Below are 12,707 nucleotides of genomic sequence, written 5' to 3' on the forward strand. Positions count from 1 at the left end.
ATTTTGTTAATTCATGTTGGTATTCAGTCCTGACAGACCTGATGTGCACCCCTAATATATATCCAACGTATACTCTCAACATTCAGTCTGTGTTGACTTCCATTCCTAAAATATGGCTTTATAACCAGTTTTATGGCTTATAATACCCTTCTTACTTTTTTAGTTTGTTTTGATAGTAGGGTTGCCATCCGGATGTATGGCAAATGTAGATTTTGGTGAATTTCCTTTAAAATAGCTCATAAACTTCAATTTTCATTTGAGATTTTGCAGGGGAGTAAAAAAGCTCAACAACCTTGGGCAGAACTGAAAAAAGCTCAGCAACTTTGCCCCCCAAAAGCTCAGTTTCCAGATTTTGACTATTTGAAATATGGCAACCCTATTTTATAGAAGGGACGCGGGTGGCGCTGTGGGTTAAACCACAGAGCCTAGGACTTGCCGGTCAGAAGGTCAGCGGTTCGAATCCCTGTGACGGGGTGAGCTCCCGTTGCTCGGTCCCTGTTCCTGCCAACCTAGCAGTTCGAAAGCACGTCAAAGTTCAAGTAGATAAATAGGTACCGCTCTGGCAGGAAGGTAAACGGCGTTTCCGTGCGCTGCTCTGGTTCAACAGAAGCGGCTTAGTCATGCTGGCCACATGACCCGGAACCTGTACGCCGGCTCCCTTGGCCAATAAAGCAAGATGAGCGCTGCAACCCCAGAGTCGGTCACGACTGGACCTAATGGTCAGGGGTCCCTTTACCTTTACCTATTGTATAGGAGCCACGTGTTTTAGAACCACTGGCTTGTTTTAAAGGGAACAAAATTCAGCTCAAAGTGAGTCATGACAATAACAAACCTTCAAAAAGAACCAAAACATATCCATAACATTTCAGTCAATTTGCTATATCTACGTCAGCATAATAATAAAACACAATAATTCATCAGTGAAATGAAAGTAAAAACAATACTGTAACTTGCTTTTGTGTACATTTTATTGTTGTAACCTGCCCTGAAGTCTTTGGAGGAAAGGTGGGTGAACATTTTCCAAATTAATAGTAATAAATTAGTAAGCAATAAATGCGGGTCAATACCAACGCAGTAATTCAAAAAGAATCCGATAAATCCATGCTTAATATAAACATTACAATTTCTATTTAATTTATATCAATACATTACCAGGATATCAGCGTTCCCTTCATTTAACCTACTCATGCATATCTGAAGCCTCGAACCCAATAGAACTCTTCATGCACCAATCCCCCATCTGTTCAGTCACAACGGCATCCATTCATACTGTGTGTGCTGGTTTAGTATTTGAATTTTTTGGTTTTGTCATGTGAGTCCTCAAGTGAAGATGTGGGCCTTGAAAAGAAGAATATAAATACATATATCCATAAAAATTCAATTCACTATATAAAAATGTAGACAAAGACAACATGGCGACTTTTTTAAATGATGTAACAGCACACTCCTGTGCAGGTTTACTCAGAAGTTATCCTCAATGAGTTCAGTGGGGCTTACTCAGTAATGAATTTGTTTAGGATTGCAGTCTTGAGTCTGGAGTCATATGTATTTACCTGGGAGCATCTAATGTAGAAAGTAAGCTCCTGTCAGTGCAAGGTTCCTTCCTTGAACAATGGCACTCCCTTCTCTCCTTCCACTGCAGCCCCCCAAATCTGTTCTTTGGGTTGTGGGGGGGTTCACAGATGGAAATTGTTGCGCTAATAGAATGTGTTCATTGGATACTGCCCGAGACCACTGGGTACATTGAGTTCTCTGATTTTAAATTATACTTTTATTACTGTGGGGCAATTTTGGGCATTAGTCATACTCAGAGTAGACTACTGAAATCACTGAACGTAAGTATTCTTATATACATATATTTATATGAGATCTGAGGGTCACTGAGGAAGGCACAGAGCTTGCAGGATTCACTGATAAGCGATTGTTGACACATTAATCATTAGAAATGAGAAACATTGTCATAATAGCATCATGGACCCAAACAGAGGACCATATGGGGGGGGGGCAGCCATTCCATATCAGACATCCAGAACATGGTTTGGAAGCAGCAAATCAAACAAATTTTACATGTGTACAAAAGACCCATGGTGACTTTATTTTCTTTCATCTTGGGAGTTCTATCCCATCTTTTTAAATGAATTTTTAAGGCTGCAAACAAGCGCATATATTAAAATACATAAAATGTATTGATTCGAAAAAGTAAACTAACATTTCAGGTTGTTGGTTTTTTTTTTTAAAAAAAAAACAGATTTAGTATAAAAGCATCAGGCTCTGGCCATTTTTAATAGCAGTGCCAAAAATTTGCTTGCTGGGGGAAAAAGTAGGCCTTGCCTGTCTTTCAGAAGACCAACAGGAATGGGCAGGGTGTTCCACCATCTTGGCACCAACGAAGAAAGAGCTTTGGGCCCACCCCACCCTGCCTTAAAATGGGTCGTTCCCCCAAAAGCCTTTTGCTCCAAACATTTCCAGAATTCAAAAACTGCAGCATATGCAAGTGGCATTTCATGTTTCTCTACAGTTCTAACTGCCACACCTTTTGTACATCTGCATATATCTTACTCATCAGTTCTGAAGTAAACATTGCACACAATGACTGTTCATTGGTTGGCATAAGAGCCAGGTGGGTAATTTTGGCGGCACCTCCCTGACTTCCCTGATGCCTTTCACAGTTGCTGCTCTCAGCCCTGTAAATGAATAATGGCATTGAAAATCACAGGCACGCCTTATTAACGTTTCATATGCCAAAATGGCTATCCAGATCCTCTTGTCACTAACTTAGCTAATGGAAGCAGTGCAGTGCTGCCATACTGGGATGGGAATGCTGGTCCCAGGGACCTGGCTTTTCTAGGTGTCTGTGAAGAGAGGCCTTTCACAGCAGACTTGTTGTTTGCATTAGTCCCCAAGGGGCTAATAGGAACACGAGAAGCTGCCTTATACAGAGTCGCAGCCATTGATCCTGCTGGGTAATGCCGATTCTTCCTTTCTTTTGACATTTCACCTTCATGATGCAATATGCTAGTTGAACATAAGAGTTTATGATAGGCAGGATGCAAAGTACAACGTGGACTGAGGAGATCTTGTTACAGATGGGTAGCCGTGTTGGTCTGCCATAGTCGAAATAAAAAAATTCCTTCCTGTAGCACCTTAAAGACCAACTAAGTTAGTTCTTGGTATAAGCTTTCGTGTGCATGCACACTTCTTCAGCTACACATCTGAAGAATGTGTATCTGAAGAAGTGTGCATGCACACGAAAGCTTATACCAAGAACTAACTTAGTTGGTCTTTAAGGTGCTACAGGAAGGAATTTTTTTATGAGGAGATCTTGTAAGAGTTATTTTGAGGAAAGACAAGTGGGTATTGCCTTTAAACTTTGCTCAGCATTTTAAATGCTTGTACAGTGGTACCTCGGGTTACATACGCTTCAGGTTACATACGCTTCAGGTTACAGACTCCGCTAACCCAGAAATAGTACCTCAGGTTAAAAACTTTGCTTCAGGATGAGAACAGAAATCGTGCTTTGACAGCGCGGCAGCAGCAGGAGGCCCCATTAGCTAAAGTGGTGCTTCAGGTTAAGAACAGTTTCAGGTTAAGAACGGACCTCCGGAACGAATTAAGTACTTAACCCGAGGTACCACTGTATCATGTTCTCACTAACTTTTTGTTGTTGTTGATGATGATGATCTGTAAACGCCACAAGTCTGCATTAAATCCTAAACCCCTATGTGACTATACCCCCTATATGTTTAGTGTAGTATTTCCAGTATATTTCACTCTGTAGATAGGACCTTGTGAAGCAGATGTTAGCTTTCCCATTATGTTCCATACCCCTACGAACGATCATGTGGACCAATACTTCCCTCACAGGTACCAGTCCATCATTTTTCCTCTGCTCCTGTACTTCTGTCTGTTTCCCCCTTCATGTTTATAAACAGAGATTAAGTGGATGCCCACATTCTCACACCTGCTGGTTTGTGCTGCTTTTTTAACCAACCGTGCACAACACTTAAGCAGAACGGTTCCCTATCTATTTCGCAACGCCACAGGAATATCCTCCTCTCTTTTTTTTTTACGATAGATCATCAAAATTATTGAAGCACCAATGAGTGCATAGCATTTTGTGTGCCCATTAGGAACTTTCAAACACATTCAGACTCAATGCAAGACTTCTCAACAGATGCTAGCAGAAGTGTGTTTTTATACAGTCTACAATCCTAGCGAGGCACACTTCCTTGTGAGCAGGCTCCATTGGGACACCTTGGGATTTACTTCAGATTCAACTTGCTAAGGGCTGCGCTGTTGGATTTCAGTCCAGCAAAGCATATCACAAGGTGAAAGAGGGGGAGGGGGGATATTAAGAAGTTTTGCTGGTGCTGGTGCTAGAGTAAAAATATTCCCAAAGATGATACAAGGCTATAAATACTTTGAAAGCCTTGATGGATTTGAATGGATTGTAAGTGCTGCTCTTTAAACACGGGGTCACAGGTCACATATACTTAAAGCACATTTAAAGGATGTGGGCTTTCCCAAAAGGATTCGGGGAGCTGCAGTTTGCTAAGGGTGCTAGGAATTGTAGCTCTGTGAGGGGTAAACAACCATTTTCAGGCTTCTTTGAGGTGGAAGTTGTATGCTTAGTTTAAAGGTAATTTAAATGTATGTGGATGTGGCCACACTTTATAGGGAAGTGCTGTTGTGCACCTCCCAGTCATCCCGGTGGGACTTGCACAGGAGAGCCTATCTTGACTATCCCATGGTGGCAAAATGGAACCACCAGGTTCAGAGGTCACATTATGCCTCTGAATATCACAGAGATTTGCTGCCTCCTTGCCTTGCTTGTGGGTTTCCTGGAAGCCTCTGGGCTGCTTACAAGATGCTGGACCAGATGAACCTGTGGTTTGAGAGAGTAGGACTTTTTTATGTTAACTTGTTCATAGATGAGTGATCTGTGTCAGTTATACTTGTTATTATTATTTTTTTTAAAAAAAACCTACTTCAAACGCAGCTTATTCATTGTGTTTGTGTTTAAGTAGTGTGTGTATTTTATGAAATGAAGTGCTCTTGATTTACGTTTATAATTTTAATGGATTGTTTGGAAATTCTTTGACTGAAGGGGCAGTACTGTTACATGATTCTAAATAGACCTCTGTGCCTTTAAAAAAGGTATATTTATCTAGTGCGCTGATAATGCAAGTTACCTCTGCTGTTCTGTAATGTGAATCAGGTTGGTATTTGGACACATTTTCAGCTGTGAAATCTTCCACTCGATAGATATGACACATTTCTTAACAAAATCTCTTTCTTTGAACACCATGTTTGAAAGTTTCTCATTGAAGCTCATAGTTTTGTGGGTATCTTCCCTACATACTGATTTGGTCTGAAGTTTGCTGTTTTTGGGGGTTTTTTTTTGAAAAATTAACATCTGGGGCTGCAATTCTATGGACACATAACCTGGAATGGACTAAGTTCCATTGAACACTATTAGACCTGCCTAAAACTGCTTCGAGGTTTGCTTGCTCCTTCTTTTTTTACAGTTGAGTGGTATATAAACATTGCGTAGGTCTGAACCACAGTTGCTTTACTTCCTTGTTTACTCTCTCATGCAATGGCTAGGGCATATCTAACCTGATGTTGCAGGTCCCCTCCTTTGAGTGCGGGGGAAAAACTGTTCTGATTTCTCTGGATCAGTTGACTACAGATCCTGACTTAGAATTTGATGTAATAGTGCCTTTCTTAAAAGATGGGTAGTTTCTTTCTTCGTACACTTCCTATTAAATTGTAAGAATAAAATAAGTTTTAAAAACCAGGCTGCCATCCTCAACTCTCTGAAGGTCTTCCCCCTTACCCTTGCAGAATCCCTCTGTGAACATAGCTGTCTCCTTTCCTCCAAAGCCAGCCTCAGTGCCTACCTTTTCTGTGAAACTTTTGCCACAGTCGACAAAGTCCTCCTCCTCCTCTGTTGAAACTAAGTCTAAGCACCTGTAATAAAAAAAATTCTTTGTTTATCATTGTCTCTGTTTTCCTCCCCTCCCTGTCAGCATATAACACCTCTGCTTAAAGATCTAAACTGGTTGCCCATTTGCTACCAGGGCAAGTTCAAGGTGTTACTACTAGTATATAAAGCCCTTAAAATTTTGGGACTGGTTTCCTTTCTTTACCCCATATATGCCCATTTGACCACTTCAATTTGTGGAACTGTCACTGCCACAAGTGCCACTTAATACTAGTTCCATCCTTGTGAGAAAACACTCTTTTAGTGTGGCAGCACCTACACTTTGCAACTCTCTGACACCAGGCAGTATGTGTATAACATTGCTGCATCACAATTGGCACTGCTGGATTTACACATGGTCTGTAGAACTGAGTGGTTTCCAATCAAAGCATTCCATTTAGGGCCAACTGAATCAGTAGTTGTAAGTTTTTCTTAATTATATGGTTCAGTGACCATCATTAACACGTATAACATTTTTGTGCTGATTCATTGGTACAATTCTTGATTTGAATCACCTTTTGAATATTTTTGAATATTCAATACTTTTGACTATTCAAAATGTTTAGATGTTTTTATTGATAATTTTTATGTTTTATTTTATATTTTGGGAAACCACTGGGAGGATTTTGTTTGTTTTTACAATCAAATAGTATATACATTCTATTAGATAAATAAATAAAGTCAAGAGTCAATGCAAAAAGTGTTTCTGCTGGGTAGAATTCCATCTTATAACAGTTCTGCCTTTTTTCTTTCTTTCAAGAGAACATCCACAGAAAACAGCTTTCAAGAAATAGAACTTATTTTTCCCACTGTCACCATCCAACACTTGGTTAATCTTTCTTCAACTGGCTATTATTTGTAATGAGATTTTTAACTGGCATCAGATAACATACCCCGCCCCCTGAGAATCCCAGAGCATCATAATTTCCACAAAGTAGGAATCCTGTTGTAGCTAATACCTTTTGAAGTTGAGAAAATTACTTAACTGTAATGCATGATCTTTGAACGATATAGTTAGAACAAATAATCCCACGGCACCCTTTTGCTACCTTTCATTCAGAAGGCCCTGGAAACAATGGTGATTTACTTTTTGCTTAATTTATCATTACCAGAAGGAAATTGCATGTAGGATTTCAGTACTTAGGTAAATGATTGGTTGAAAGCAGGTTTTTTAAGGACAGGCCGCAGGGTTTAGCAAACTTTTTCAGCACTGTCCCTCAGACCTTGTGGGGGGCCGGTCTATTTTTTTTGGGGGGGGGGAATCAGCGAATTCCTATGCCCCACAAATAACCCAGAGATGCATTTTAAATAAAAGCACACATTCTACTCATTCTACACGCTGATTGAGAAGGCGACTGGGCCGGAACAGGCCCCTGGGCCTTAATTTGCGTACCCATGGACAGGACATTCTATTAGTACTAGAGAACTAAAGCCAAATATGGGGTTGGGTGTTTCAAAGCCATGTATCTACTAGACTTACAAACTGACTCCTGCTGCATCCACACCACATTTAAAGCAGGTTTGGTAGGCATTTAAAGCACTTGACTTTAAGAAAGAATTCTGGGAACTGTAGTTTATTCCTCACAGAGTTAAAATTCCCAGCACCCTTAGCTACCATTCTGAGGATTCTTTGGCAGAAGCCACTTGCCTTAAATGTGCGTAAAATGTGCTTTAAATGAATTACGTGGACGCGGGTGGCGCTGTGGGTTAAACCACAGAGCCTAGGACTTGCCGATCGGAAGGTCGGCGTTTCAAATCCCCGCGATGGGGTGAGCTCCTGTTGCTCAGTCCCTGCTCCTGCCAACCTAGCAGTTCGAAAGCTCGTCAAAGTGCAAGTAGATAAAGAGGTACTGCTCTGGCGGGAAAGTAAACGGTGTTTCTGTGCGTTGCTCTGGTTCGCCAGAAGCGGCTTAGTCATGCTGGCCACGTGACCCGGAAGCTGTATGCCGGCTCCCTCGGCCAATAAAGCGAGATGAGCGCTGCAACCCCAGAGTCGGTCACGACTGGACCTAATGATCAGGGGTCCCTTTACCTTTAACCTCCATTAGGTTAGGTTACAGCGTTGGAATATATTTTTGAATAGCTACAGTACTGTAGTTGAGAGAGACCAAAAATTGCACCAGCCGCCCAAAAGCACAATGTATGTTGCTTTGAGCCTCTTGAAGGGTGGGATACAAAGCCAGTATATGCTTGACATAAAAATAAGCATTCAGTTACTTCACATTCCTGCCTCACATAGTTTTGTTTCTTTGGGTTTCCCCCACTCTGAAGTATCTGCAGAATTGATTATTATGTTTTGGATGTGCCATAGAGCTGATCTCATGACACCAGGCATAATAATCCATTATGCCAATATAGCTTGTCATTGTGCCTGCTGGAAAGTGTTGTCCCACTACAAGTGTTCTCAAGTGACACGTGATGTTTATTGCTAATGAATTATATCAGTTTGTTGTTTTACCCACACAGTGCTTAGCATTGTTTTCTCCCATTTTATTTTCATGTGCGTGTTTGGCTACACATTATTTAAAATATACGGCTCTTTAGTGATATTACTGATTGTTGAGTGACACGCCTTTGAACGCCTTCCCGCTGCTGGAATGAAGTTAATACTGCATTGCATTTGCACTTGGCCAATGGGTGGTCTAGAAATGAAATAAACAACAACAGCATGGAAAGGCAGAGGTGAGTGAGGCAAGAACGAATGGGTACAAGTTATGAAAATTATAGCTGCTCAATAAATAAATAAATAATTCTGGTAGCTTTGGTCAGAGGTTTTGGGTATTTAAACAGTACCCTAAATCATCAGGAAACTAGAAATATTATCTCTTTGTGTCTTGGGATTTCCTGGTTTTGGAACAGACTGACACCCAGAGAAAGGCAACTAGAATGGTCAAGGGGTTGGTGTATTTCTTATATATGAAAAGGATAAAACAATGGGGATTTTTAGATTTGTTTGGGGAAAGGTGAAGGGGGACATAAAATGGATTTACAACATTAGAAATGTTGCAGGGAGATAAATTTTCTCTGCTCTCGGTATACTAGAACTCAAAACTGAAGATGTTCAGAATTAGATGTGCTATTGTTCAGCAAATGTTAGCCCCAAATCCATTGCTTTCTATGTATGATGGACCTTGGTTGCTTTATAAGGAGGTGGTCATGCATTTATTGGCAGCTGCATGATGTATAAAGCTGGCAGGGTACATGACTCATCATGTAGGGGGGCCAATGGCATGGGCAAAGTGGATGGGTTTAAAGAGATCTGGTACAGTATTCAGTTCCTCTCCTTTGTAAATGCATCCACAAGAATCTCACAGATCTTTTTGGAGGGAGGTATTAACATGGTCAGATATATAGGGTGGAATATAATGTCATGCTAAGAAGGTGGTTTCATCAGTGCCAGACAGAATGATCCTTTCTTTCATCTCCTGACCCCCCTGAACAGATTTGGGGAGGAAAGGCGTAAAAGTCCCATTGAGCTATAAGGACTTCTTGTTCTGGCATGGAGGCATGTTGTCTTTGTGTCCTTGTGAATGTCTCAGAGCCATCAGGAATGGCAGCAGTTGGAAAAAAAAATGGACTAGGTCTTGTGAGACAGTTCTTACGTTAAGTATAACATGGTATAAAAAACTTTATGCAGGTACAAGATGTTGTTGTGATTTTCTCGAATTAGAAAAAGTGGGCATTTTACCATCTCTTGATATGAAACGTTAATTTTTTTACATATGATCTTAATGGGTTTTGTAAGATGTTTGGGGTTTGAGACAATTCAGGAGTTGTTGGCTAGGTAGAGAGAATTTGCTAGAAATAATTGCATTACTAACAGTCAGTATTGAAAGCGAAAACATGACTTTATTATTTTAAAAACCAGAAGTGGAAAATGCCTATGTTTAGTTCCCGTCATAAGGGCGTTTCCATAAGTGAAAGGAAATATTCCCATAGTGATGTCATACTCTAAATGTGACGAGCTCCTACTATCAGCTATAAATAGCAGACGGATCTGCTGTCTTAAAGCAGTACTTGTGCGAGAATTTAGCATGTAAACTTTACAGCAAAAATAAGCCTACTATTGCATAAAAGGTTTTCCAATAATCTCTTAAGTGTTAAAAATAGCATGTTTTTACAAATAGCAGATGAGACTTGGTTTGCTAGTTAACACCAGTAGAGCAATGAATCTGTGAAGCAGGCTTGTATTCTATAATCCCACCTCAACAGGGCTGAATAAATTGCTGACTAAAGGGTGGGTTCCTCCTTGTAGCTAGTTTAAGGCCTCTGCTTTAGTGTAGTTATCTGAAAGCGTCTCTGTGTGAAGAATGGCATCTCATACTACTCAACTGTAGAGTCCTTTAAAATCCCTGCATGTTTCTCTTTCCACATGAAAGAAAAGCAGTGGTAAAATTCTGTTGAATTTTTAAATGTTGGTAGCTGTGATGGATTTTGAGGTATAGGATTAGGAAAACAGGAGAACTGTGGCAATCTTTGTGTGATTGCAATTAGATGGTGAAGTGTTTTCATACTTGCATAGCTTCCAAAATTTGATGAAGGGGAAACAAGGGGTACTTTTTCTGAATGCGGGCACAGTACAGTAGAGCTGTAAAGGTCATCCACTTATGGGCGGTTTTTGGGACTTACGGCCAAGATAACTTTTGGAAATCAAATTACAGTGGTACCTCAGGTTACAGAGACTTCAGGTTACAGACTCCGCTCACCCAGAAATAGTACCTCAGGTTAAGAACTTTGCTTCAGGATGAGAACAGAAATCACACAGCCGCGGTGCAGCGGCAGTAGGAGGCCTCATTAGCTAAAGTGGTACCTCAGGTTAAGAACAGTTTCAGGTAAAGAACGGACCTCCAGAACGAATTAAGTTCTTAACCCAAGGTACCACTGTATACAAATCCCATTTTGTGTGTTAGATGTTATTTACACATTTTTAGCGGCATTCAGCCTCTCAGAATAAAAATACTAAAGCTTCTACCAAATTCTAAACTTTCTAAACCTTAAAAACTAAGTGCACGCTAGCAAGAATGTAAGATCCAAAAACTGGGATATTTCAGGATCCGATCAGAAACTGGGATTGGTTTCTGTAATTCTGGTCTGTCCCACTTAAATTGGGATTGTTGAGCGTTATGCAACGTGTGTCTTCCTTTCCCAGACTGGGAAAAAGGTGGGATGCTTAGCACTGATGCCAGCTCTGCAAGTAGATCAATCATATGAGTGAAGCAGTACACCATTTTTGAACCTGACATATTTTTAGACATCAATCAAATTATATGTAATCTTACTTTATGCTAAGTGCACAGCTATGTACTATCAGACATTGCCTTTCCCATGTACATAATGCAGCAACCTTTGCTGGTGCTAAGCTGGTCAGGATCTGGCCAGTGCCTGGGTGATGCCCTAGGCAGCTGTATCTATTGGTCGTTAATCTGCCCTGGTGTGCCCTTCCTATCCCTTTGTTTCATCATGTTGTGTATGGAATTATCAACATTGTTTGCTATAACAAGAATACAACATTGCCACGCCGCAGAACAAAAGCAGTGTAGTTACCGAAAAGTTAATATTCCTCTAAATTAAACTGTCAGAATATAGCTATAGAGATTGACTTTACATGCATCTTATTACTGAGAAGACTACTACTTTCTTTCTGGGATATGAAACACATTTGCATTATCAATGTAAGCATTCTTCATATATGGTTGCATCATCTGCCACTGAAAATAGAGCCAGGTTCTTAAATATTGTTGGCAATATTCCATGGACTTCAGATGTCTCATAAGCTTCAGTTTGAAGCTTTTTGGGTTATTTTTTTAGCTATATTAAATTATTATTGAATAAACCTAAAAATTTCCGTAACAATTCCTGAAGTGCCTTCCCAGACAGGTGAATTATCAGTTGGTGGTCTTTGGGATACTGCATGCTAGAGGGAGTTATTGAATTGTCTTGCAAACTTTGTTCAGAATTCCCTGTTGATCAGGTCTTATGCAAGGTATATCAAGTGTTTATATTGCAATGTCAGGAATTCTACATGTTTATACACTGATAGTGCTTGTTTATAGAGAATGTCACAGCTGATTACAGGATTTCACTCCTTTAGATGGAAAGCTGGGCATGCTTAAATTTCATTGATTTGGGAGTTTGGTGCATTCAACTATGCACTGGATTGTTGCCAAAATCTTTGCTGTTTTGGGTTATTAAGCTTTTGTGCTAGTTGTTCCAGGATGGTAGCTAGTGGTCTACAAATATCTAAGTAGATAAATATGCTTCTCAAAGTTTATAAAGAATACCAGGAGGAAGAAAGCCAGGAAAAAGTGTTGCTCTGCATAGCTGATGTGGTTTGGACCATGAGTGGAAGGAAAACAGCAGCAAATACAGTTCTGCAAATGCTTGCACAAGAATTGCACAAGATTTCACTCCTCCTGTCATAGGTAGGTTCTTGTTCTTTTCAGCCTCTTGCACAGCCTTTTACACTAGTGCAAGAATATCTCTGGATTTAGTTAACAATCTAGCACAAGAGATAAACAATCCTTCTGTGGAATCAGCCAACAGCATCTGGGCTCTGTACCTGGCTATTTAAAAAAAAACTTTGCATATCCTGAATGCATATGCATTAGGCACCCTTTACCTAACATGATGCCCTCCATATGCAGTTGGACTACAACTCCCATCATCTTGTCATCATTGGCCTTGCTGCCTGGTAGGAGTTGTAGACCAAAACACCCAGAAG

At 40.3% G+C, this 12,707-nt stretch overlaps 1 protein-coding gene and 1 long non-coding RNA gene across 7 annotated transcripts in view; one reads left to right on the plus strand and one right to left on the minus strand.

Moving 5' to 3' along the window:
- FRY (FRY microtubule binding protein) overlaps positions 1-12,707 on the plus strand; it is a 188,967-nt gene that overhangs the window by 51,045 nt on the left and 125,215 nt on the right. The gene's annotated exons all lie outside the window — the stretch shown is intronic.
- Positions 834-7,545, minus strand: LOC308476572. Its single transcript, XR_013985968.1, has 3 exons — positions 7,467-7,545; positions 5,904-5,973; positions 834-1,338 (listed from the first exon to the last, which is right to left on the minus strand). It is a non-coding gene; the product is annotated as an uncharacterized lncRNA (long non-coding RNA).

This window comes from Podarcis pityusensis (genome assembly GCF_964106645.2).
Source record: "Podarcis pityusensis genome assembly, chromosome: 4".
NCBI lineage: Eukaryota > Metazoa > Chordata > Lepidosauria > Squamata > Lacertidae > Podarcis > Podarcis pityusensis.